We start from the raw sequence: 13,102 nt of genomic DNA on the forward strand, positions 1-13,102 counted from the left end.
GCGCTGATATAAATCTCAGCGGGATGGATCCAGTCTTTGGTTTCTGTGGATTGGAAAGCTCCTTCATCTGTAGAAGGCTTTTAAGCCAATGGAAAGATACCACTGGCAGATATAGGGAGCATTTTTTTTTTGCTTTTGCCAACTCCACCTGCCCCTGCTGTCCCACACTATTTGGGGGCCCTCCAACCCTCTAAATCGGGGAATCAACAATGGTTGCCTTTCCCTTGTTGACAGGAACGTCCTTTGAGTGAAGCACAAATCTTGCTTCAACTTGCTGTTTCTTATTTCTTCTGAATTATATAACTACCTTATTTTTCGCCCTATAGGACACACTTTTTCCCCTCCAAAAATGAAGGGGAAATCTGGGTGCGTCCTATGGGGTGAATGCAGGCTTTCGCTGAAGCTTGGAGAGCGAGAGGGGTCGGTGCACACCGACCCCTCTCGCTCTCCAGCCTTCAGGAAGACATCCGCCGCCTAGGCAGCCCTGCTGGAGTTCCCGCAGGGCTGTCTAGGCTGCGGATAGTAGCCTGCTTCCTGGAGCGCCGGGCGTGCTGAAAGCAGAGCGCCCCGCACGCCGGGCAGACATCCGCAGCGGATAGCAGCCTGCCGCCCGGGGCACCCTGAAGCAGAGCACCCCGCGCGCTGGACAGACATCAGCAAGCCCCACAAGCTTGGGGGACAGCGGGGAGGCGCAGCGCCGCCATCCCGCTGTTCCTCGACCTGGTTTGGTTTCCCCGACCTGGTTTTGGTTTTATTCCCCCCCCCCCAAAAAACTAGGTGCGTCCTATGGGACGGAGCGTCCTATGGGACGAAAAATACGGTATATATAAACAAAAGTGGTTGCCATATTTTAAAAGCATTTAAACGTGCATTAGGAAGCAGATTGAGTGCCTTTCTCCACCTCCTCCACGTTGCAGGCAGGAGGACATTTCACCACCTACATTTAGAAGAAAACACAACAACAGAAGCTTCCATTTTGGTTAGAGGAACTTCAGCTATGTATCAAGGTGTCTTTCTTTCTGACGTCCAGTTTATGTAACCTTGAGATTCCCTTAATCCAGACTGAACAGTGGATAAGGAGAGCAAGCAACTACTTCTGGCCTTTTCACACCTCTTAGCCTTAGGTTCCACAAAACCAAAAGAAACAGAGAACAGTTGCCACTGCCCCAAATAGGGTTCAGGCTATGACCTTTTCTTCCATTCACATCAGCTGCCAGTGTCAGTGTTCACCTTGCCCTCTCTCTGCCTCATTCACTTTCTTTAGAGGCTCTGGGGATTAGTGCAAGCTTTTATACAGCTGCCAGCATGGCATGGAAAAGGAAAGAGTGAAGTGGAAGAAAAAGATATTAAAGCATCTTACTGGGACATTGGGACCATCCTTCATAATCAGAGCTGTCCTTGAGAAACTACAGCTCTTCCAGCGACCCTTAGAAAGCCATACTGTGCCACTAAGCGGAAAAACAACAATTATCTTCTGATGGATGGGCAAGATTACAGTATTTCTTATTTTCACTTTTTATAGCTTCAAATAAAATTTTCCACTTGTTTCTTGTTGACTTGCTGCTCCTGGAGGCGACATCCACTTCATCCAGGAACCCTTTTATGAACCATCACAGACCTTTTCTTGAAGTTTTGCTGGGATTGCTAGTTTTGTCCTTTGTCTAAACAGGTGTAGTTGAATTAAGGCTGCACTGAATGTTTTTTTGGACCAGAAATACAACTTTGAGGGTATTTGTGAATGTCCCTTTAGTAGTCAAGTCCTTTCCTTTTGTTTCTTCATTTCATCCGTCCTTTTTGCTCTTCACTATACTTGTTTATGCTCACGGTTTCTTCTTCTTCCTTGTACTGGTCCCAGTCAACCAGTGATCACATTGTGCTAGGACATCATCATATTCACTATGTAGCCCGGAAATAGCATTGGATAGCATTGAGGACAAAGAAAGCTGACGGAGACTGAAGGCGATACTCCCTGGATCAGCATTGCCCACTGAATGAGCACAAATTGTCAGCCTCTTTCATGAATCAGAGACATTTTATTTATTTTTTATTTATTTATTTATACCCCACCCATCTGGCTGGGTTTCCCCAGCAACTCTGAGCAGCTTCCAACAAAACAATAAAATATAATAACCTATTGAACATTAAAAGCTTCCCTAAACAGGGGCTGCCTTCAGATGTCTTCTAAAAGTCTTTGACATCTGGTGGGAGGGCGTTCCACAGGGCGGGTGCCACTACCGAGAAGGCCCTCTGCCTGGTTCCCTGTAACTTGGCTTCTCGCAGCGAGGAAACCGCCAGAAGGCCCTCGGCGCTGGACCTCAGTGTCCGGGCAGAATGATGGGGGTGGAGACGCTCCTTCAGGTATACTGGACCGAGGCTGTTTAGGGCTTTAAAGGTCAGCACCAACACTTTGAATTATGCTCGGAAACGTACTGGGAGCCAGTGTAGGTCTTTCAAGACTGCTGTTATATGGTCTCGGTGTTATATGGTCTCCCGCTCCCAGTTACCAGTCTAGCTGCTGCATTCTGGATTAGTTGTAGTTTCTGGGTCACCTTCAAAGGTAGCCCCACATAGAGTGCATTGCAGTAGGCCAAGTGAGACATAACTAGAGCATGCACCACTCTGGCGAGGCAGTCTGCGGGCAGATAGGGTCTCAGCCTGCGTACCAGATGGAGCTGATAAACAGCTGCCCTGGACACAGAATTGACCTGTGCCTCCATGCTGTGAGTCCAGAATGACTCACTAATGACACTAATGAGCCTTTTGGCTCAGTCCTACTTGGAACTGGTACAAGGCATTGTTGAAGCAGGAGAACACACCATGTGGATGCCACTCAAATTGAATTGCCCATGGTGAGTTCTCCATACACAACCCAAGTAATGTTTAAGAAATCTTACCATGTGAAGCACACCTAATGTCATTATCTAATTTTAAAAGCACAACAGTTCTAAAATAACAGGGGTAGGGAAACTGACCCTTCAGATGTTGTCGGATTCCATCTCCCATCGGCCCCATCCAACATGGCCAGTGGTCAGTGATGATGGGAGATATCAACACCTGGAGATGAATAAACGAATCAATGTACCAGTGTAAGAGTGATGTATCTCTTTGGATCCTAAAATAGCACTCCTATTCGGAAACTGTTCACAACTTTCTCACGGCATACAGTGGTGCCTTGCAAGACGAAAATAATTCGTTCCCCGAGTCTTTTCGTCTTGCGATGTTTTTCGTCTTGTGAAGCACGGTCCGTCGCAACTGTGCCTCTTCAAGCGGCTTTAAGAAAAAAGCGCAAGACGTTTTCGTCTTGCAAAGCAAGCCCATAGGGGAATTTGTCTAGCGAAGCAACGCAAAACCGAAAAACCCTTTCGTCTAGCGAGTTTTTCGTCTTGCGAGGCATTTGTCTTGTGGGGCACCACTGTACTGTGCAAGGTTTTGGAAGATTCCAAATGCAGACCTATGGTATTTGAGATCTGGATTTCAGAACTTTGGGACTTAATGGGCAAACTGACCATCCATGTCCAAGAGAGTTGAACAGAAAACATAACCACTACATTTCAATCAACCTTGCATAGTTTTATTACATATGCAGAATCACTAGGACATATAACAAATTGTGAACTGATACATTTGTTTACAAATCTGAAATGATTTTAAAGTTTAATGTACTTAAACAGACGTTTGCTGCTTTTGCTGGGGGTGGGTTGGATTGTTGAATGTTGACTGTTACTCTTTGTATAAATAAGTGGAAACAATAAAATGTTCAGGAGGAAAAAATATATTTCCAGCACATCTTGCTATAATTCCTATTATTTTTGTAAAGTTCAGTGAGTGAGTGTGTGTGTGTGTGTGTGTGTGTGTGTGTGTCACTGAGGTAAAACTTTTTTATATACTTTTTGAGAAGTAGCGGTCTTTTAACCATAAATATTCCCAGGTTGTAAAAGATATGACAGCATTAAAATCCTGTGTGCATTAATAGTTTCTTTTACTTTTTTGACTGATATTTTAATTTAAACAAGATAATATGTACTTTTGATCACTTGTGTTCGGTAGTACTAGAGATCAATTTTTTCAAAATCCATTTCTCTCTCCTTTTGCTATCCAGCTTTACAAACATGTTCTTTCTTTAAGATTTTTAAACCAAAGGGGAATCTCAAAAATATTTTAGTTTTAATCACATGAAATGATAAAATTCAGAATTTCTGATGAGATCCTCATATCCTTATGTTCCGTGTTTTTCCCCCATTTATCAAAGTTATCTAGCCTCCTCATAGAATTAAATTCCATATTATCAACTACAGATGCTGTTGGAGCTTTAGCTGGAATTGATAGATCCCCATTTGTCCCATAGACTATTTGAAAGAGTAAAATTATTTATTTATTTCAACTTAATGATCCATTTTCTTTGCCCAAAGTATAGAGCTTAGATCAATATCTATATATATTCTTGCTCAAAAGCTTTATTACCATCTTTATGTCTTTGATTGTATAATCAGCTGCAGATATATAATACACACTTCTTTCACTTTTCTCCCGCATCTCCTTCATCGGTGTGTATTGTTGCCAGTATGTTTTGGGAGACATCGGAGCAAAACTCCCCCCCCCCCCAAAAAAACCTGTCTCATTTATTATCCTCTTACTTTCTGGCTGCCTGGCACCAGCAGGGAGGGCCCAAAAGTATTTGACTTCTGGAGAAGCTGCTATGGCGAACTGCCGATCCCATGGTAGCGGATGCCAGCCATGCAGTTAATTAAGGATAATTTGGGAGTAATTATCCTTGTAAGCACCCCCCCCCCCCGGGTTGGGGGGTGAGAGTTTTCTCTCGCAGATCGTCCGATAACTGCTTCTCGCTCTGATGGAATGTAGGGGCAAGGATACAGAGGGCATAGCACTGCACATATTGGAAACTCCCCAATGCGGTCGCCATGAGCGGAGGTATCTCTGTTTCTTTTAAGATGTATCTGAATTTGGACTTAAGAAACAGATGTGTTTTGGAAGAAGGAGAAAGATAACCTTCTAAATGAATCAGCCACTGAGTGCCAAGGTTTTGATCTGGAGAGGACTCTGGTTATTGTGATTGGAATGCTGCGTAAGTGAAGGGGAGCCTTTGTCCTTTTTTTTTACATTATTTTTGCTGTGCTATGAATTGGCAAGCCTTCACTGAAAAAGAATCTATTATTAATGGAGTGAAATTACTAATGGATTACAACTATATAGGGAATGCAAGAGGGATTCAACAAGAACTTATAATTTTCTTTATGGAGTGCTTGAAAGAATAGATTGTGTGAAATACTGTGATGATTTGTAACATTGCCAACTAAAGAGACCTCTAGTTCTGATTTATTACGGTTTTGGTGAGATGCCTGCTCATTAGAAGAAGCAAAGAGATAAACACCGGAAGTTAACCAGAAGTCGCAGCTGGACGCTGGATTGCTTTCAGTTTCAGAGAGGCAAAATGGAACTGTGGCATACCTACAAATGAGTTTTCGAAGGAGGGGCAATGTTGAAGAAAATTTACCTTCTTCTTTTCCTTCATGTTGTAAACAAATATTTCACACAGCTACAGGATATAAATTCCCTTTGCAAGTTAATGGATTTGGATTTATTAAACACAATCGAAAGTCATGACATTAGTAGCTGCTAGAACAAAGGATTAAGATTGGAATTGTGGAACTTGGACTAATTAAGAGAATTGGCGCAGGATCAAGGAATAACATCACCCCCTGATAGCCGGAACAGGGGAAGTCATCCAAAAATGTTTAATTTGGAACTGTTTAATTGGCTCTTTTGATTGTATTATGATTGGCATTGTATTAATGTGGCCTCCGTTGGATTGTTAGTAATGAAAAAATTATAAAAAAATTACTATTATTTTAAAAAACAAAAGTAATTGACTTTAATATGCTTAATTCTTTATAGCAGAAATGGGGAACCACAGGGTTGGATGCAACTCTCCAAGCCTCTCGGTCCCTGGGGAGTCTCCCTAAGCCACACTTCCCTCCAGCCCTGCTTTGCACTCTTCTTTAGTGTTCTTGCCTGGCTAGAATTTCTCATTGAACTCTTGACAACTCATCTTCCTTGCCTGGATTGAAAGGGGAGCTTAGTCTCTACAACAGTTGTACAAAAGTAAAATTTGTGTTCATTGCTCTGCCCATTTTTGCCTGACCAAACCCACTTCTGCCTTTGGCCTTGCCAGACATTGGCCTGTGGCCCCCAGAAGGTTGCCCAGAAGAGAATGCAAGTCTCTGGCAGGAAAAAGTTCTACATTTCTACTTTATAGGATTGTGTGGTAAGCCCCTGTTATGGAAATTAGGCCTGAAAAGTCATTTAACTTTGGATAGATCTTGCGTCTTGTGTTAAATGTTACATGTTCTCAGGCCTTTGGAGATTCCACAAGCTCAGGTTATATTTTTGTCCCAACAAGTTGTGTGTGTGTGTGTGTGTGTGTGTGTGTATAATCAGGATGTTTGGTGAAGTCAAAAAAATGGAATTTGTACCCTTGCTTTTTTGAGGGGCACCTGGATTCAGCACATTCGTAAATTAACCAAGATATATTTTGCAAAGCTAAAAGAAACCTACTTTTCACCTCTTGTCTATTACTATTTTCGTCTGTTTCTTTCAAACAGTGTGAATTATTATTTTCTTGCACCTTTGGCAGTCTGCCATAACCCTTGGTATTGAATTCCCATAAGGGTGTAGTGCAGAATGTACATCCATTGTTGCTTTTATGTGCAGAGTAATGCATATAATAGATGGAAGGATAAAAGCCTGAGGAATCATCACCTTTGATAGAAACCAAGAAGAAGAAAAATAAGGAACCCAAAGGAAAAATGTATTATCTGCACCTAAACCAAAAAGCATCAAATGAACAATACAAGCATCATAGTGATCACAGAGATGGCAAAACTATGAACATTAATCTGATAGATTGCAAAAGTTTTGTCTAAATCCTGTGATACTGATACGATGGGTGGGGGGACAGACTTGGAACAAACAAATAAAATGCATTTTTATCATTGAAATAAAACAAGGAAATATATATGCATTCTTGTAAGCTGTATGCCATCTTACTTAGTGCCTTGCCTAATGACAATGAACGCTGATTGATAGATGGGCAGCTGCAGTCACTTAGAAATGCAAACTTAACTTACATGTCAGGATGGGTACTGAGGCCTCTGAGCTGCCCTTATCTGTACCAAATGAATAAAGAGGCAATATTGAACATGGGCAGAGGAAAATAAATAATGCAGATTTTTACAGCTGCCTGACCAAAAAACAGCATAGGGAACTGCTGTCGCCTTTCGGTGATTGATGCTTTTTCGGTCTGTTGCTACTTGTGTTCATAGTCTGTTTCCCATCTGCTAAACTGGTACATTTGTAAATAAACAGCTGATTACCAAAGGCAAACTTTTCTCCTCGTTAACAAACCTATGAGCTCTTCTGCCACTTGGAGAAGTGGGTACTCCAAAGACAGTGCTCTGTATGGGCTCGGAGGTTACGCTATAACTGCAGGTTACATAGGTGGTAATGGTAAGCATTTCTGGTAAAACAGAAGCAAGGAAAGCAGCATTCACTTTATGGACCATAAAGGCCTTCTGCTATTGTCATGGCCTGCAGACTGCCAAAGAGAAGATGACAGTGTAGTACAGGGGCAGATGAGGGCCGTCAACCTGGGAAAGTAGCTCATCTAGGAGAAGGAAAACTGATCCTAAACCTTCACTGATCCTAAACCTTCACTGCTATGTGGGATATCTTCAGGAGAAGAAATGGCTAAGGAGTAAACTAGAGTGGAATCCCTAAGACTGTTGAACTGTTCTGGCAATTTCTGCAGCCAAGATGGTGCCTAACCTGTTGGTCTGCTTTCCTTTGGATCACATCAGTGGGGCTGAGAGGGAGGGTCTTGTCATCTGGGCAGCCCAGGACCTCCATAAAAGCTTACACTCTGGGGAGGTCACTTCTGTGCTTCTAATGCAGCGTTTTGACTTCACCCTTGGAGTCACATCCCATTGGCTCTTGAAACAGACAGATGCCAACAACCCTGTCATACTGGCAGAAAATTTCTACATAGAGCAGGGAAGGGAAAACCATGACCCTTCAGTTATTGTTGAACTTCAACTCCCATCAGCCCCAGCCAGATGACCAATGGCCCATCAACATTTCAGGAGCCACCAGTTCCCCATCCCTGAAGCAGAACAAGCACCTCTACCCACTCATATGTCTTTTTCTTTTGTACTTCCCCATAATACCAGGGCCCCTCCATTAGCTTTGATACTGCCAGTGAACTATGAGGTGGAAATCTGAATCTGGGCAGGCCTGTCGCATGTCTGATTTGGGAAGCACAGTCATAGAGCTCAATCTTATTTCTTGGGCAACAGAAGTGACTTGGGCTTTTTGAAGTCTTGCAAGCATTTGTGAGACTGAAAAATAAAAAGAGTTCCAGATAGCTGCTTAGCTTTCCTATGGTGTTGCAAATGGCAACCATTTTTAATTTATTTGCAGGCTGACTTTGGGTTGGCTTGTTGCTATTGACTTCATGTCTTTATGAGAAACAGCTCCACTTTTAATGTAAGCAGCAAATTGTCACAAGGGAGTGGATGGCAAGTTTTCTCAAATTGTAAATAAATTATATTTGTATACTGTCATTACGAAAATTTCTCCAGAGGTTTCAATGGCTCAAAGCTACAGCTACTGTAGACCACCCTTTCAGGCAAGATATTCCCCCCACTTTTAAAATTAAAATATTACTCTGAATATTTTCTTAATTGTCCCTCATTACTCTGTTTACTTCATTTGGTAAAGTACTGTTGTTAACATACATCAGAACCTAAACTAAACTAGCTAACTTGCCTTTAGCTCTTGTTGTTTTCTATCTGCAACGTGCCCGTTTACTTTGGGAATGGTTGCATCTAGATTTCAGGGTTTGGCAAAATCCCCCCCTCCCCCATCCAGCACTTCTCCTGTTATTCTTTAATTTGTTTTCATATCAACGAGCATAGACTCCCGATGTATTTACCCTGGGATGTGCACAACACACATTACTCCTGGTAAAACTTTTGCAGCTGCTCTAGAGTTCCTCACATTTTGCTGAGCCAGGTGTCTCCAAACTGACCTCTGTTTTAAGTAGTGTTATCAGACCTAGGTCTCAGGTCTGGACCCTGAAATCTCAGGCTCTGGGATGCTCCTGACCTGGCAACCCTACTTTTAAAAGGGTTTTGATGGCATCCATAAGATATGTGAAACTCACTCAAGCAACTATCTCAAGGCTTATTGAAACCCTTACCCAAATCCAGACTCCACAACTGTATGGGGTTGTTGTTGTTGCTGGATAGATAGCTGGACCCTGGCAAAAAAATGTGTAGTATGGTGAAGAAATGATTGCACAAGAGGGTTGAGTATCCATGGGGTAGTAGCCCATCCCTGTTGACAAGCAGCATCCTTCAAGCATCAAGGTGGGAGCATCTTGGTCAGCCACATTGAATGGGCTATCATACATCTTCAGCCAATAACCAATATCATGCTATCAAGGTGGAGGTAACAACGCCATTGCAATAGGCATTCTTTACTAGCGGGTCTGGATTCATGTTTGAATTGAACGTTGTTTGCCCCCAAGAGCCATCTTTCTGAGCCTGAAAATGTGAGCCTCAAAAAACAACCTACAATAAAGTACAGTGGTGCCCCGCAAGACGAATGCCTCGCAAGACGGAAAACCCGCTAGACGAAAGGGTTTTCCGTTTTTGAGCTGCTTCACAAGACGATTTTCCCTATGGGTTTGCTTTGCAAGACGAAAATGTCTTGCGAGTGTTCCGATTTTTTTTTGCTTCCCCCCTTTTTTCTAACCCGCTAATAGCCTTTTAGCCGCTAATCTGCTAAGCCTTTAATAGCCGCTAAGCCTTTAATAGCCGCTAAACCGCTAATAGCGCTAAGCCGCTAATAGGGTTGCTTCACAAGACGAAAAAACCGCTAGACGAAGAGACTCGCGGAACGGATTAATTTCGTCTTGCAAGGCACCACTGTAGTGAATAGATAATGAAACATAGCAAGCAACCCTATGATTTGCTGACCTCCAGAATTATACTGCCTCAACTTTGAAATACAAGCCAGCTCATTTTCCCCCTTTTTCTTTTGTACTTTAGGTTTATACTGTTGTTCTCCGTGTACATCTCTAAAGATTAATATGAATATGTGTGCATAAGTATGCATTATTCCTACCCTGCTCTCCATGTCAGAATGGAAAGTAAATCAAGATTGGTGGAAGCTGGTCAGGTTGATTAACGGCCCCCAATTAAGTTAATCCCCAAATGAAGGAACTTAACACTTTTTAATTCTTTCTGTTGGACAGCACAGATCTCAATACCTATTACACAGTTGGTCAATGGGGACCCAGAATGTGTGGCTTGTACTTTGTCAACCTCCCAGCAGGCACTGTGGGACACAGCTAACAATATATCTGGTGTTTCTTTTTTTTAAAGTGTGGATCTGTCTGCACAACCTTTTAAGTAATTTATGAGGGAACATTTAAACTGCATATATCAAAAATAACAACATGTGATTACTTATATTAATGGGAATTTCATGCTACAACGATAATCTCACAGAGGAAATGTAAATTTTAAGCTTGGCTTGTAAGCAAAGCACACACATTTACTCATGTGTGTCTGTTCTGCCCAATTATGTAAAAATCACAGACATGGGGATGTGAACCTCCTGTACAATGTAAACTAGCCAAGGTAACAGCACAGTTGTCACATGCTGTTGAAAAATAGATACTGCAGAACCTCGCTAATGTTAAAAGAATTATGCTAAAGCAAGCGCCGTGTGCAGTTGTACCACCGAGGTGTTGATATGAAACTGCGCGAGCGGGACCTGTGAATAAACAGTGCAGCGCATCCCCGGTGAAGTACAGGTTAAATTCAGGGCCTGGTGCCAGTTATTCCATCCTTCATCTGTCCCAGTCTTCCCTTTCCCCACTATGGCAACTTGAGAGCACAGACCTGAACAGCCTCAACTCACTAAAATCTGAGGGTCAATCTCTGGTATCTCCTGCTAGTGAAACCTCTTTCTGAAACCCTGGAAAGCCATTGGCAGTCACTGTTAATAATTCTGAGCTGGATGAACCAATGGCAGCTGCCTATGTTCCCATCCTTATCAGCTGTAAAGCAGGGCTGAGGAACCACACATTATTTTGATAGCAGGGAAAGGACTAAAATGAGAGGGAAACCTGAGACTGAGGTGCCATTTATTTTCAGATCATCATTATGGTGATGTACTTTGTAATAGCTGGTGTTGCTGTCAAAAAGGAAATAAGGAGCACTACTGGGTCATCCAAGGATTCATCTAGATGAGCAACCTGCTCCCAGCAGTGGCCATATAGATGTTTCTGCAATGCCCACAGGAGGGAATGATGTGTTTAAAATACACCAGCTTTTGTTCACATATGGTACTCATGGTATGCAACAGACTGAATAGTGGAACGTTAAATACAGGCCATCCTTACCATACACTGTAGACAAATGTGCCCTCTGCCACCTATAGATAGAACTGTCCTGCATTAAAGTGGGGTTTTGGTACCCAAATGTAATCAAACCAAAGTGAGTTCTGAATAACCTTCCCCAATTACTAATAAGGAAAGGGGGAGTTGTCCACTTCATGAGATAAATGTAGGGTGTCACGTATTTTATTGTCCCTGAAAATTTTCCTTAATCTTTCATCTTTTTTTTTTGGTAACTGAGCAATTCAGAGTGATGTGTTACTTTGGGCTTCATATTTAGGGATGCCAGAATGACCTCCTGACAATTTCAGAGATGAAGGCACATCTTAAAGCAATATATTCATGATTGGAATGGTGAGGGGCGGGGCAGGATATTTACTTTTTTCTACCATCTCAACCATTTCTTATTAGCTGCTGTAAAGATGAAAAACATTCCACTTCTGATTCCTTTCTCTTTCTCGGCCCCATTTTTGCTTTTTTTGATTGAGTAGGTCAGTAATGTAAACTGATAAACAGTAGGGAAACATGATCTGGACATGAAGACTTTAATCAAGCACATCGTTTTAGAATAGCCCTCAAGTTAAAAAGGGAAAATGGCGGGGGAAGTTAAGAGAGATATTCCTAGATGTCTGAACTTGAATCCTTGCTTTAGTCTAAAAAGTTGCATTTTGTGCTGAAAAAGTGTACAGCATCAGTAAACCTCTAGGAGAAAAAAAATCTCCTAATCCTTTTCAGATAGGCTAAAATTCTTACATACGTTTTTCCAGAACAGAAACATCTGCATGCACTATATGTGGATTTAAGTTTGCACACATAGAAAATTCAATATGGAAGAGAAACATTCAAGCACAGTCTTCCCCCAGGCATGATAGTTTTCTATACAGTGGAACCTTGGTTGTCAACCATAATCTGTTCCGGAAGACCGTTTGACTTCTGAAACGTTCGACAACCAAGGCGCAATTACCGGTTGGCAAAATCCATTGAAAAAATGGAGAAATGCGCCTCGGAAGCTGTTCGACTTCCAAGGCGCATTCAAAAACGGAAGCATTCACTTCCGGGTTGTCAGCGTTCGGGTTCCGAATTGTTTGGCTTCTGAAGCATTGACAATCAAGGTTCCCATGTATATGAACATTCCATCTTATGAGCTAGTGGCTCTAACCACTAGCAACACAATCCTATATGTGTCTAGTTGGAAGTAAGCCCCACTGAGTACAATGGGATTAACTCTCCGTGTATAACATTTCAGTCTAAAATGATGCAGCTCAGACCTGGGTTTACCACCTGAGTTGGCCGCAGAGTGAAATCCAATGGGGAGACATATTGATTTGAAACCTATTGCTATAACTTTGATGTTGCCATAGCACCACTGGGTCTTGATATACCCAGGGTAGAATTTTGTATTAATGGGGTTGAATGCATCATATTCCCGAGTAATTACTAAAGAAACAGCTGCAGTTTTCACCAAACTATTAAAATAAATAAATAAATCAGAGTTTATTTCTAACCCCACCCCCACCCCACAGATTTGGAGTATTTCTGGAATAACTTCTGTCTCTCCTATTATTGCTCCCCAAATTTACCATTCATTTTGGTTTTTATAGCTTCCAAAATCATTCATAT

General features: G+C 42.1%; 1 long non-coding RNA gene across 1 annotated transcript in view; it reads left to right on the forward strand.

Moving 5' to 3' along the window:
* The window catches only part of LOC310706771, a 47,117-nt gene extending 41,611 nt beyond the window's left edge, over positions 1–5,506 (forward strand). Inside the window, exon 3 of the long non-coding RNA XR_014526166.1 lies at positions 5,328–5,506. This is a non-coding gene — a long non-coding RNA (uncharacterized lncRNA). The remainder of the gene's footprint in view (positions 1–5,327) is intronic.
* Positions 5,507–13,102: the final 7,596 nt, after the last annotated feature.

Source organism: Podarcis liolepis (assembly GCF_965112155.1).
Source record: "Podarcis liolepis genome assembly, chromosome: 5".
NCBI classification, from domain to species: domain Eukaryota; kingdom Metazoa; phylum Chordata; class Lepidosauria; order Squamata; family Lacertidae; genus Podarcis; species Podarcis liolepis.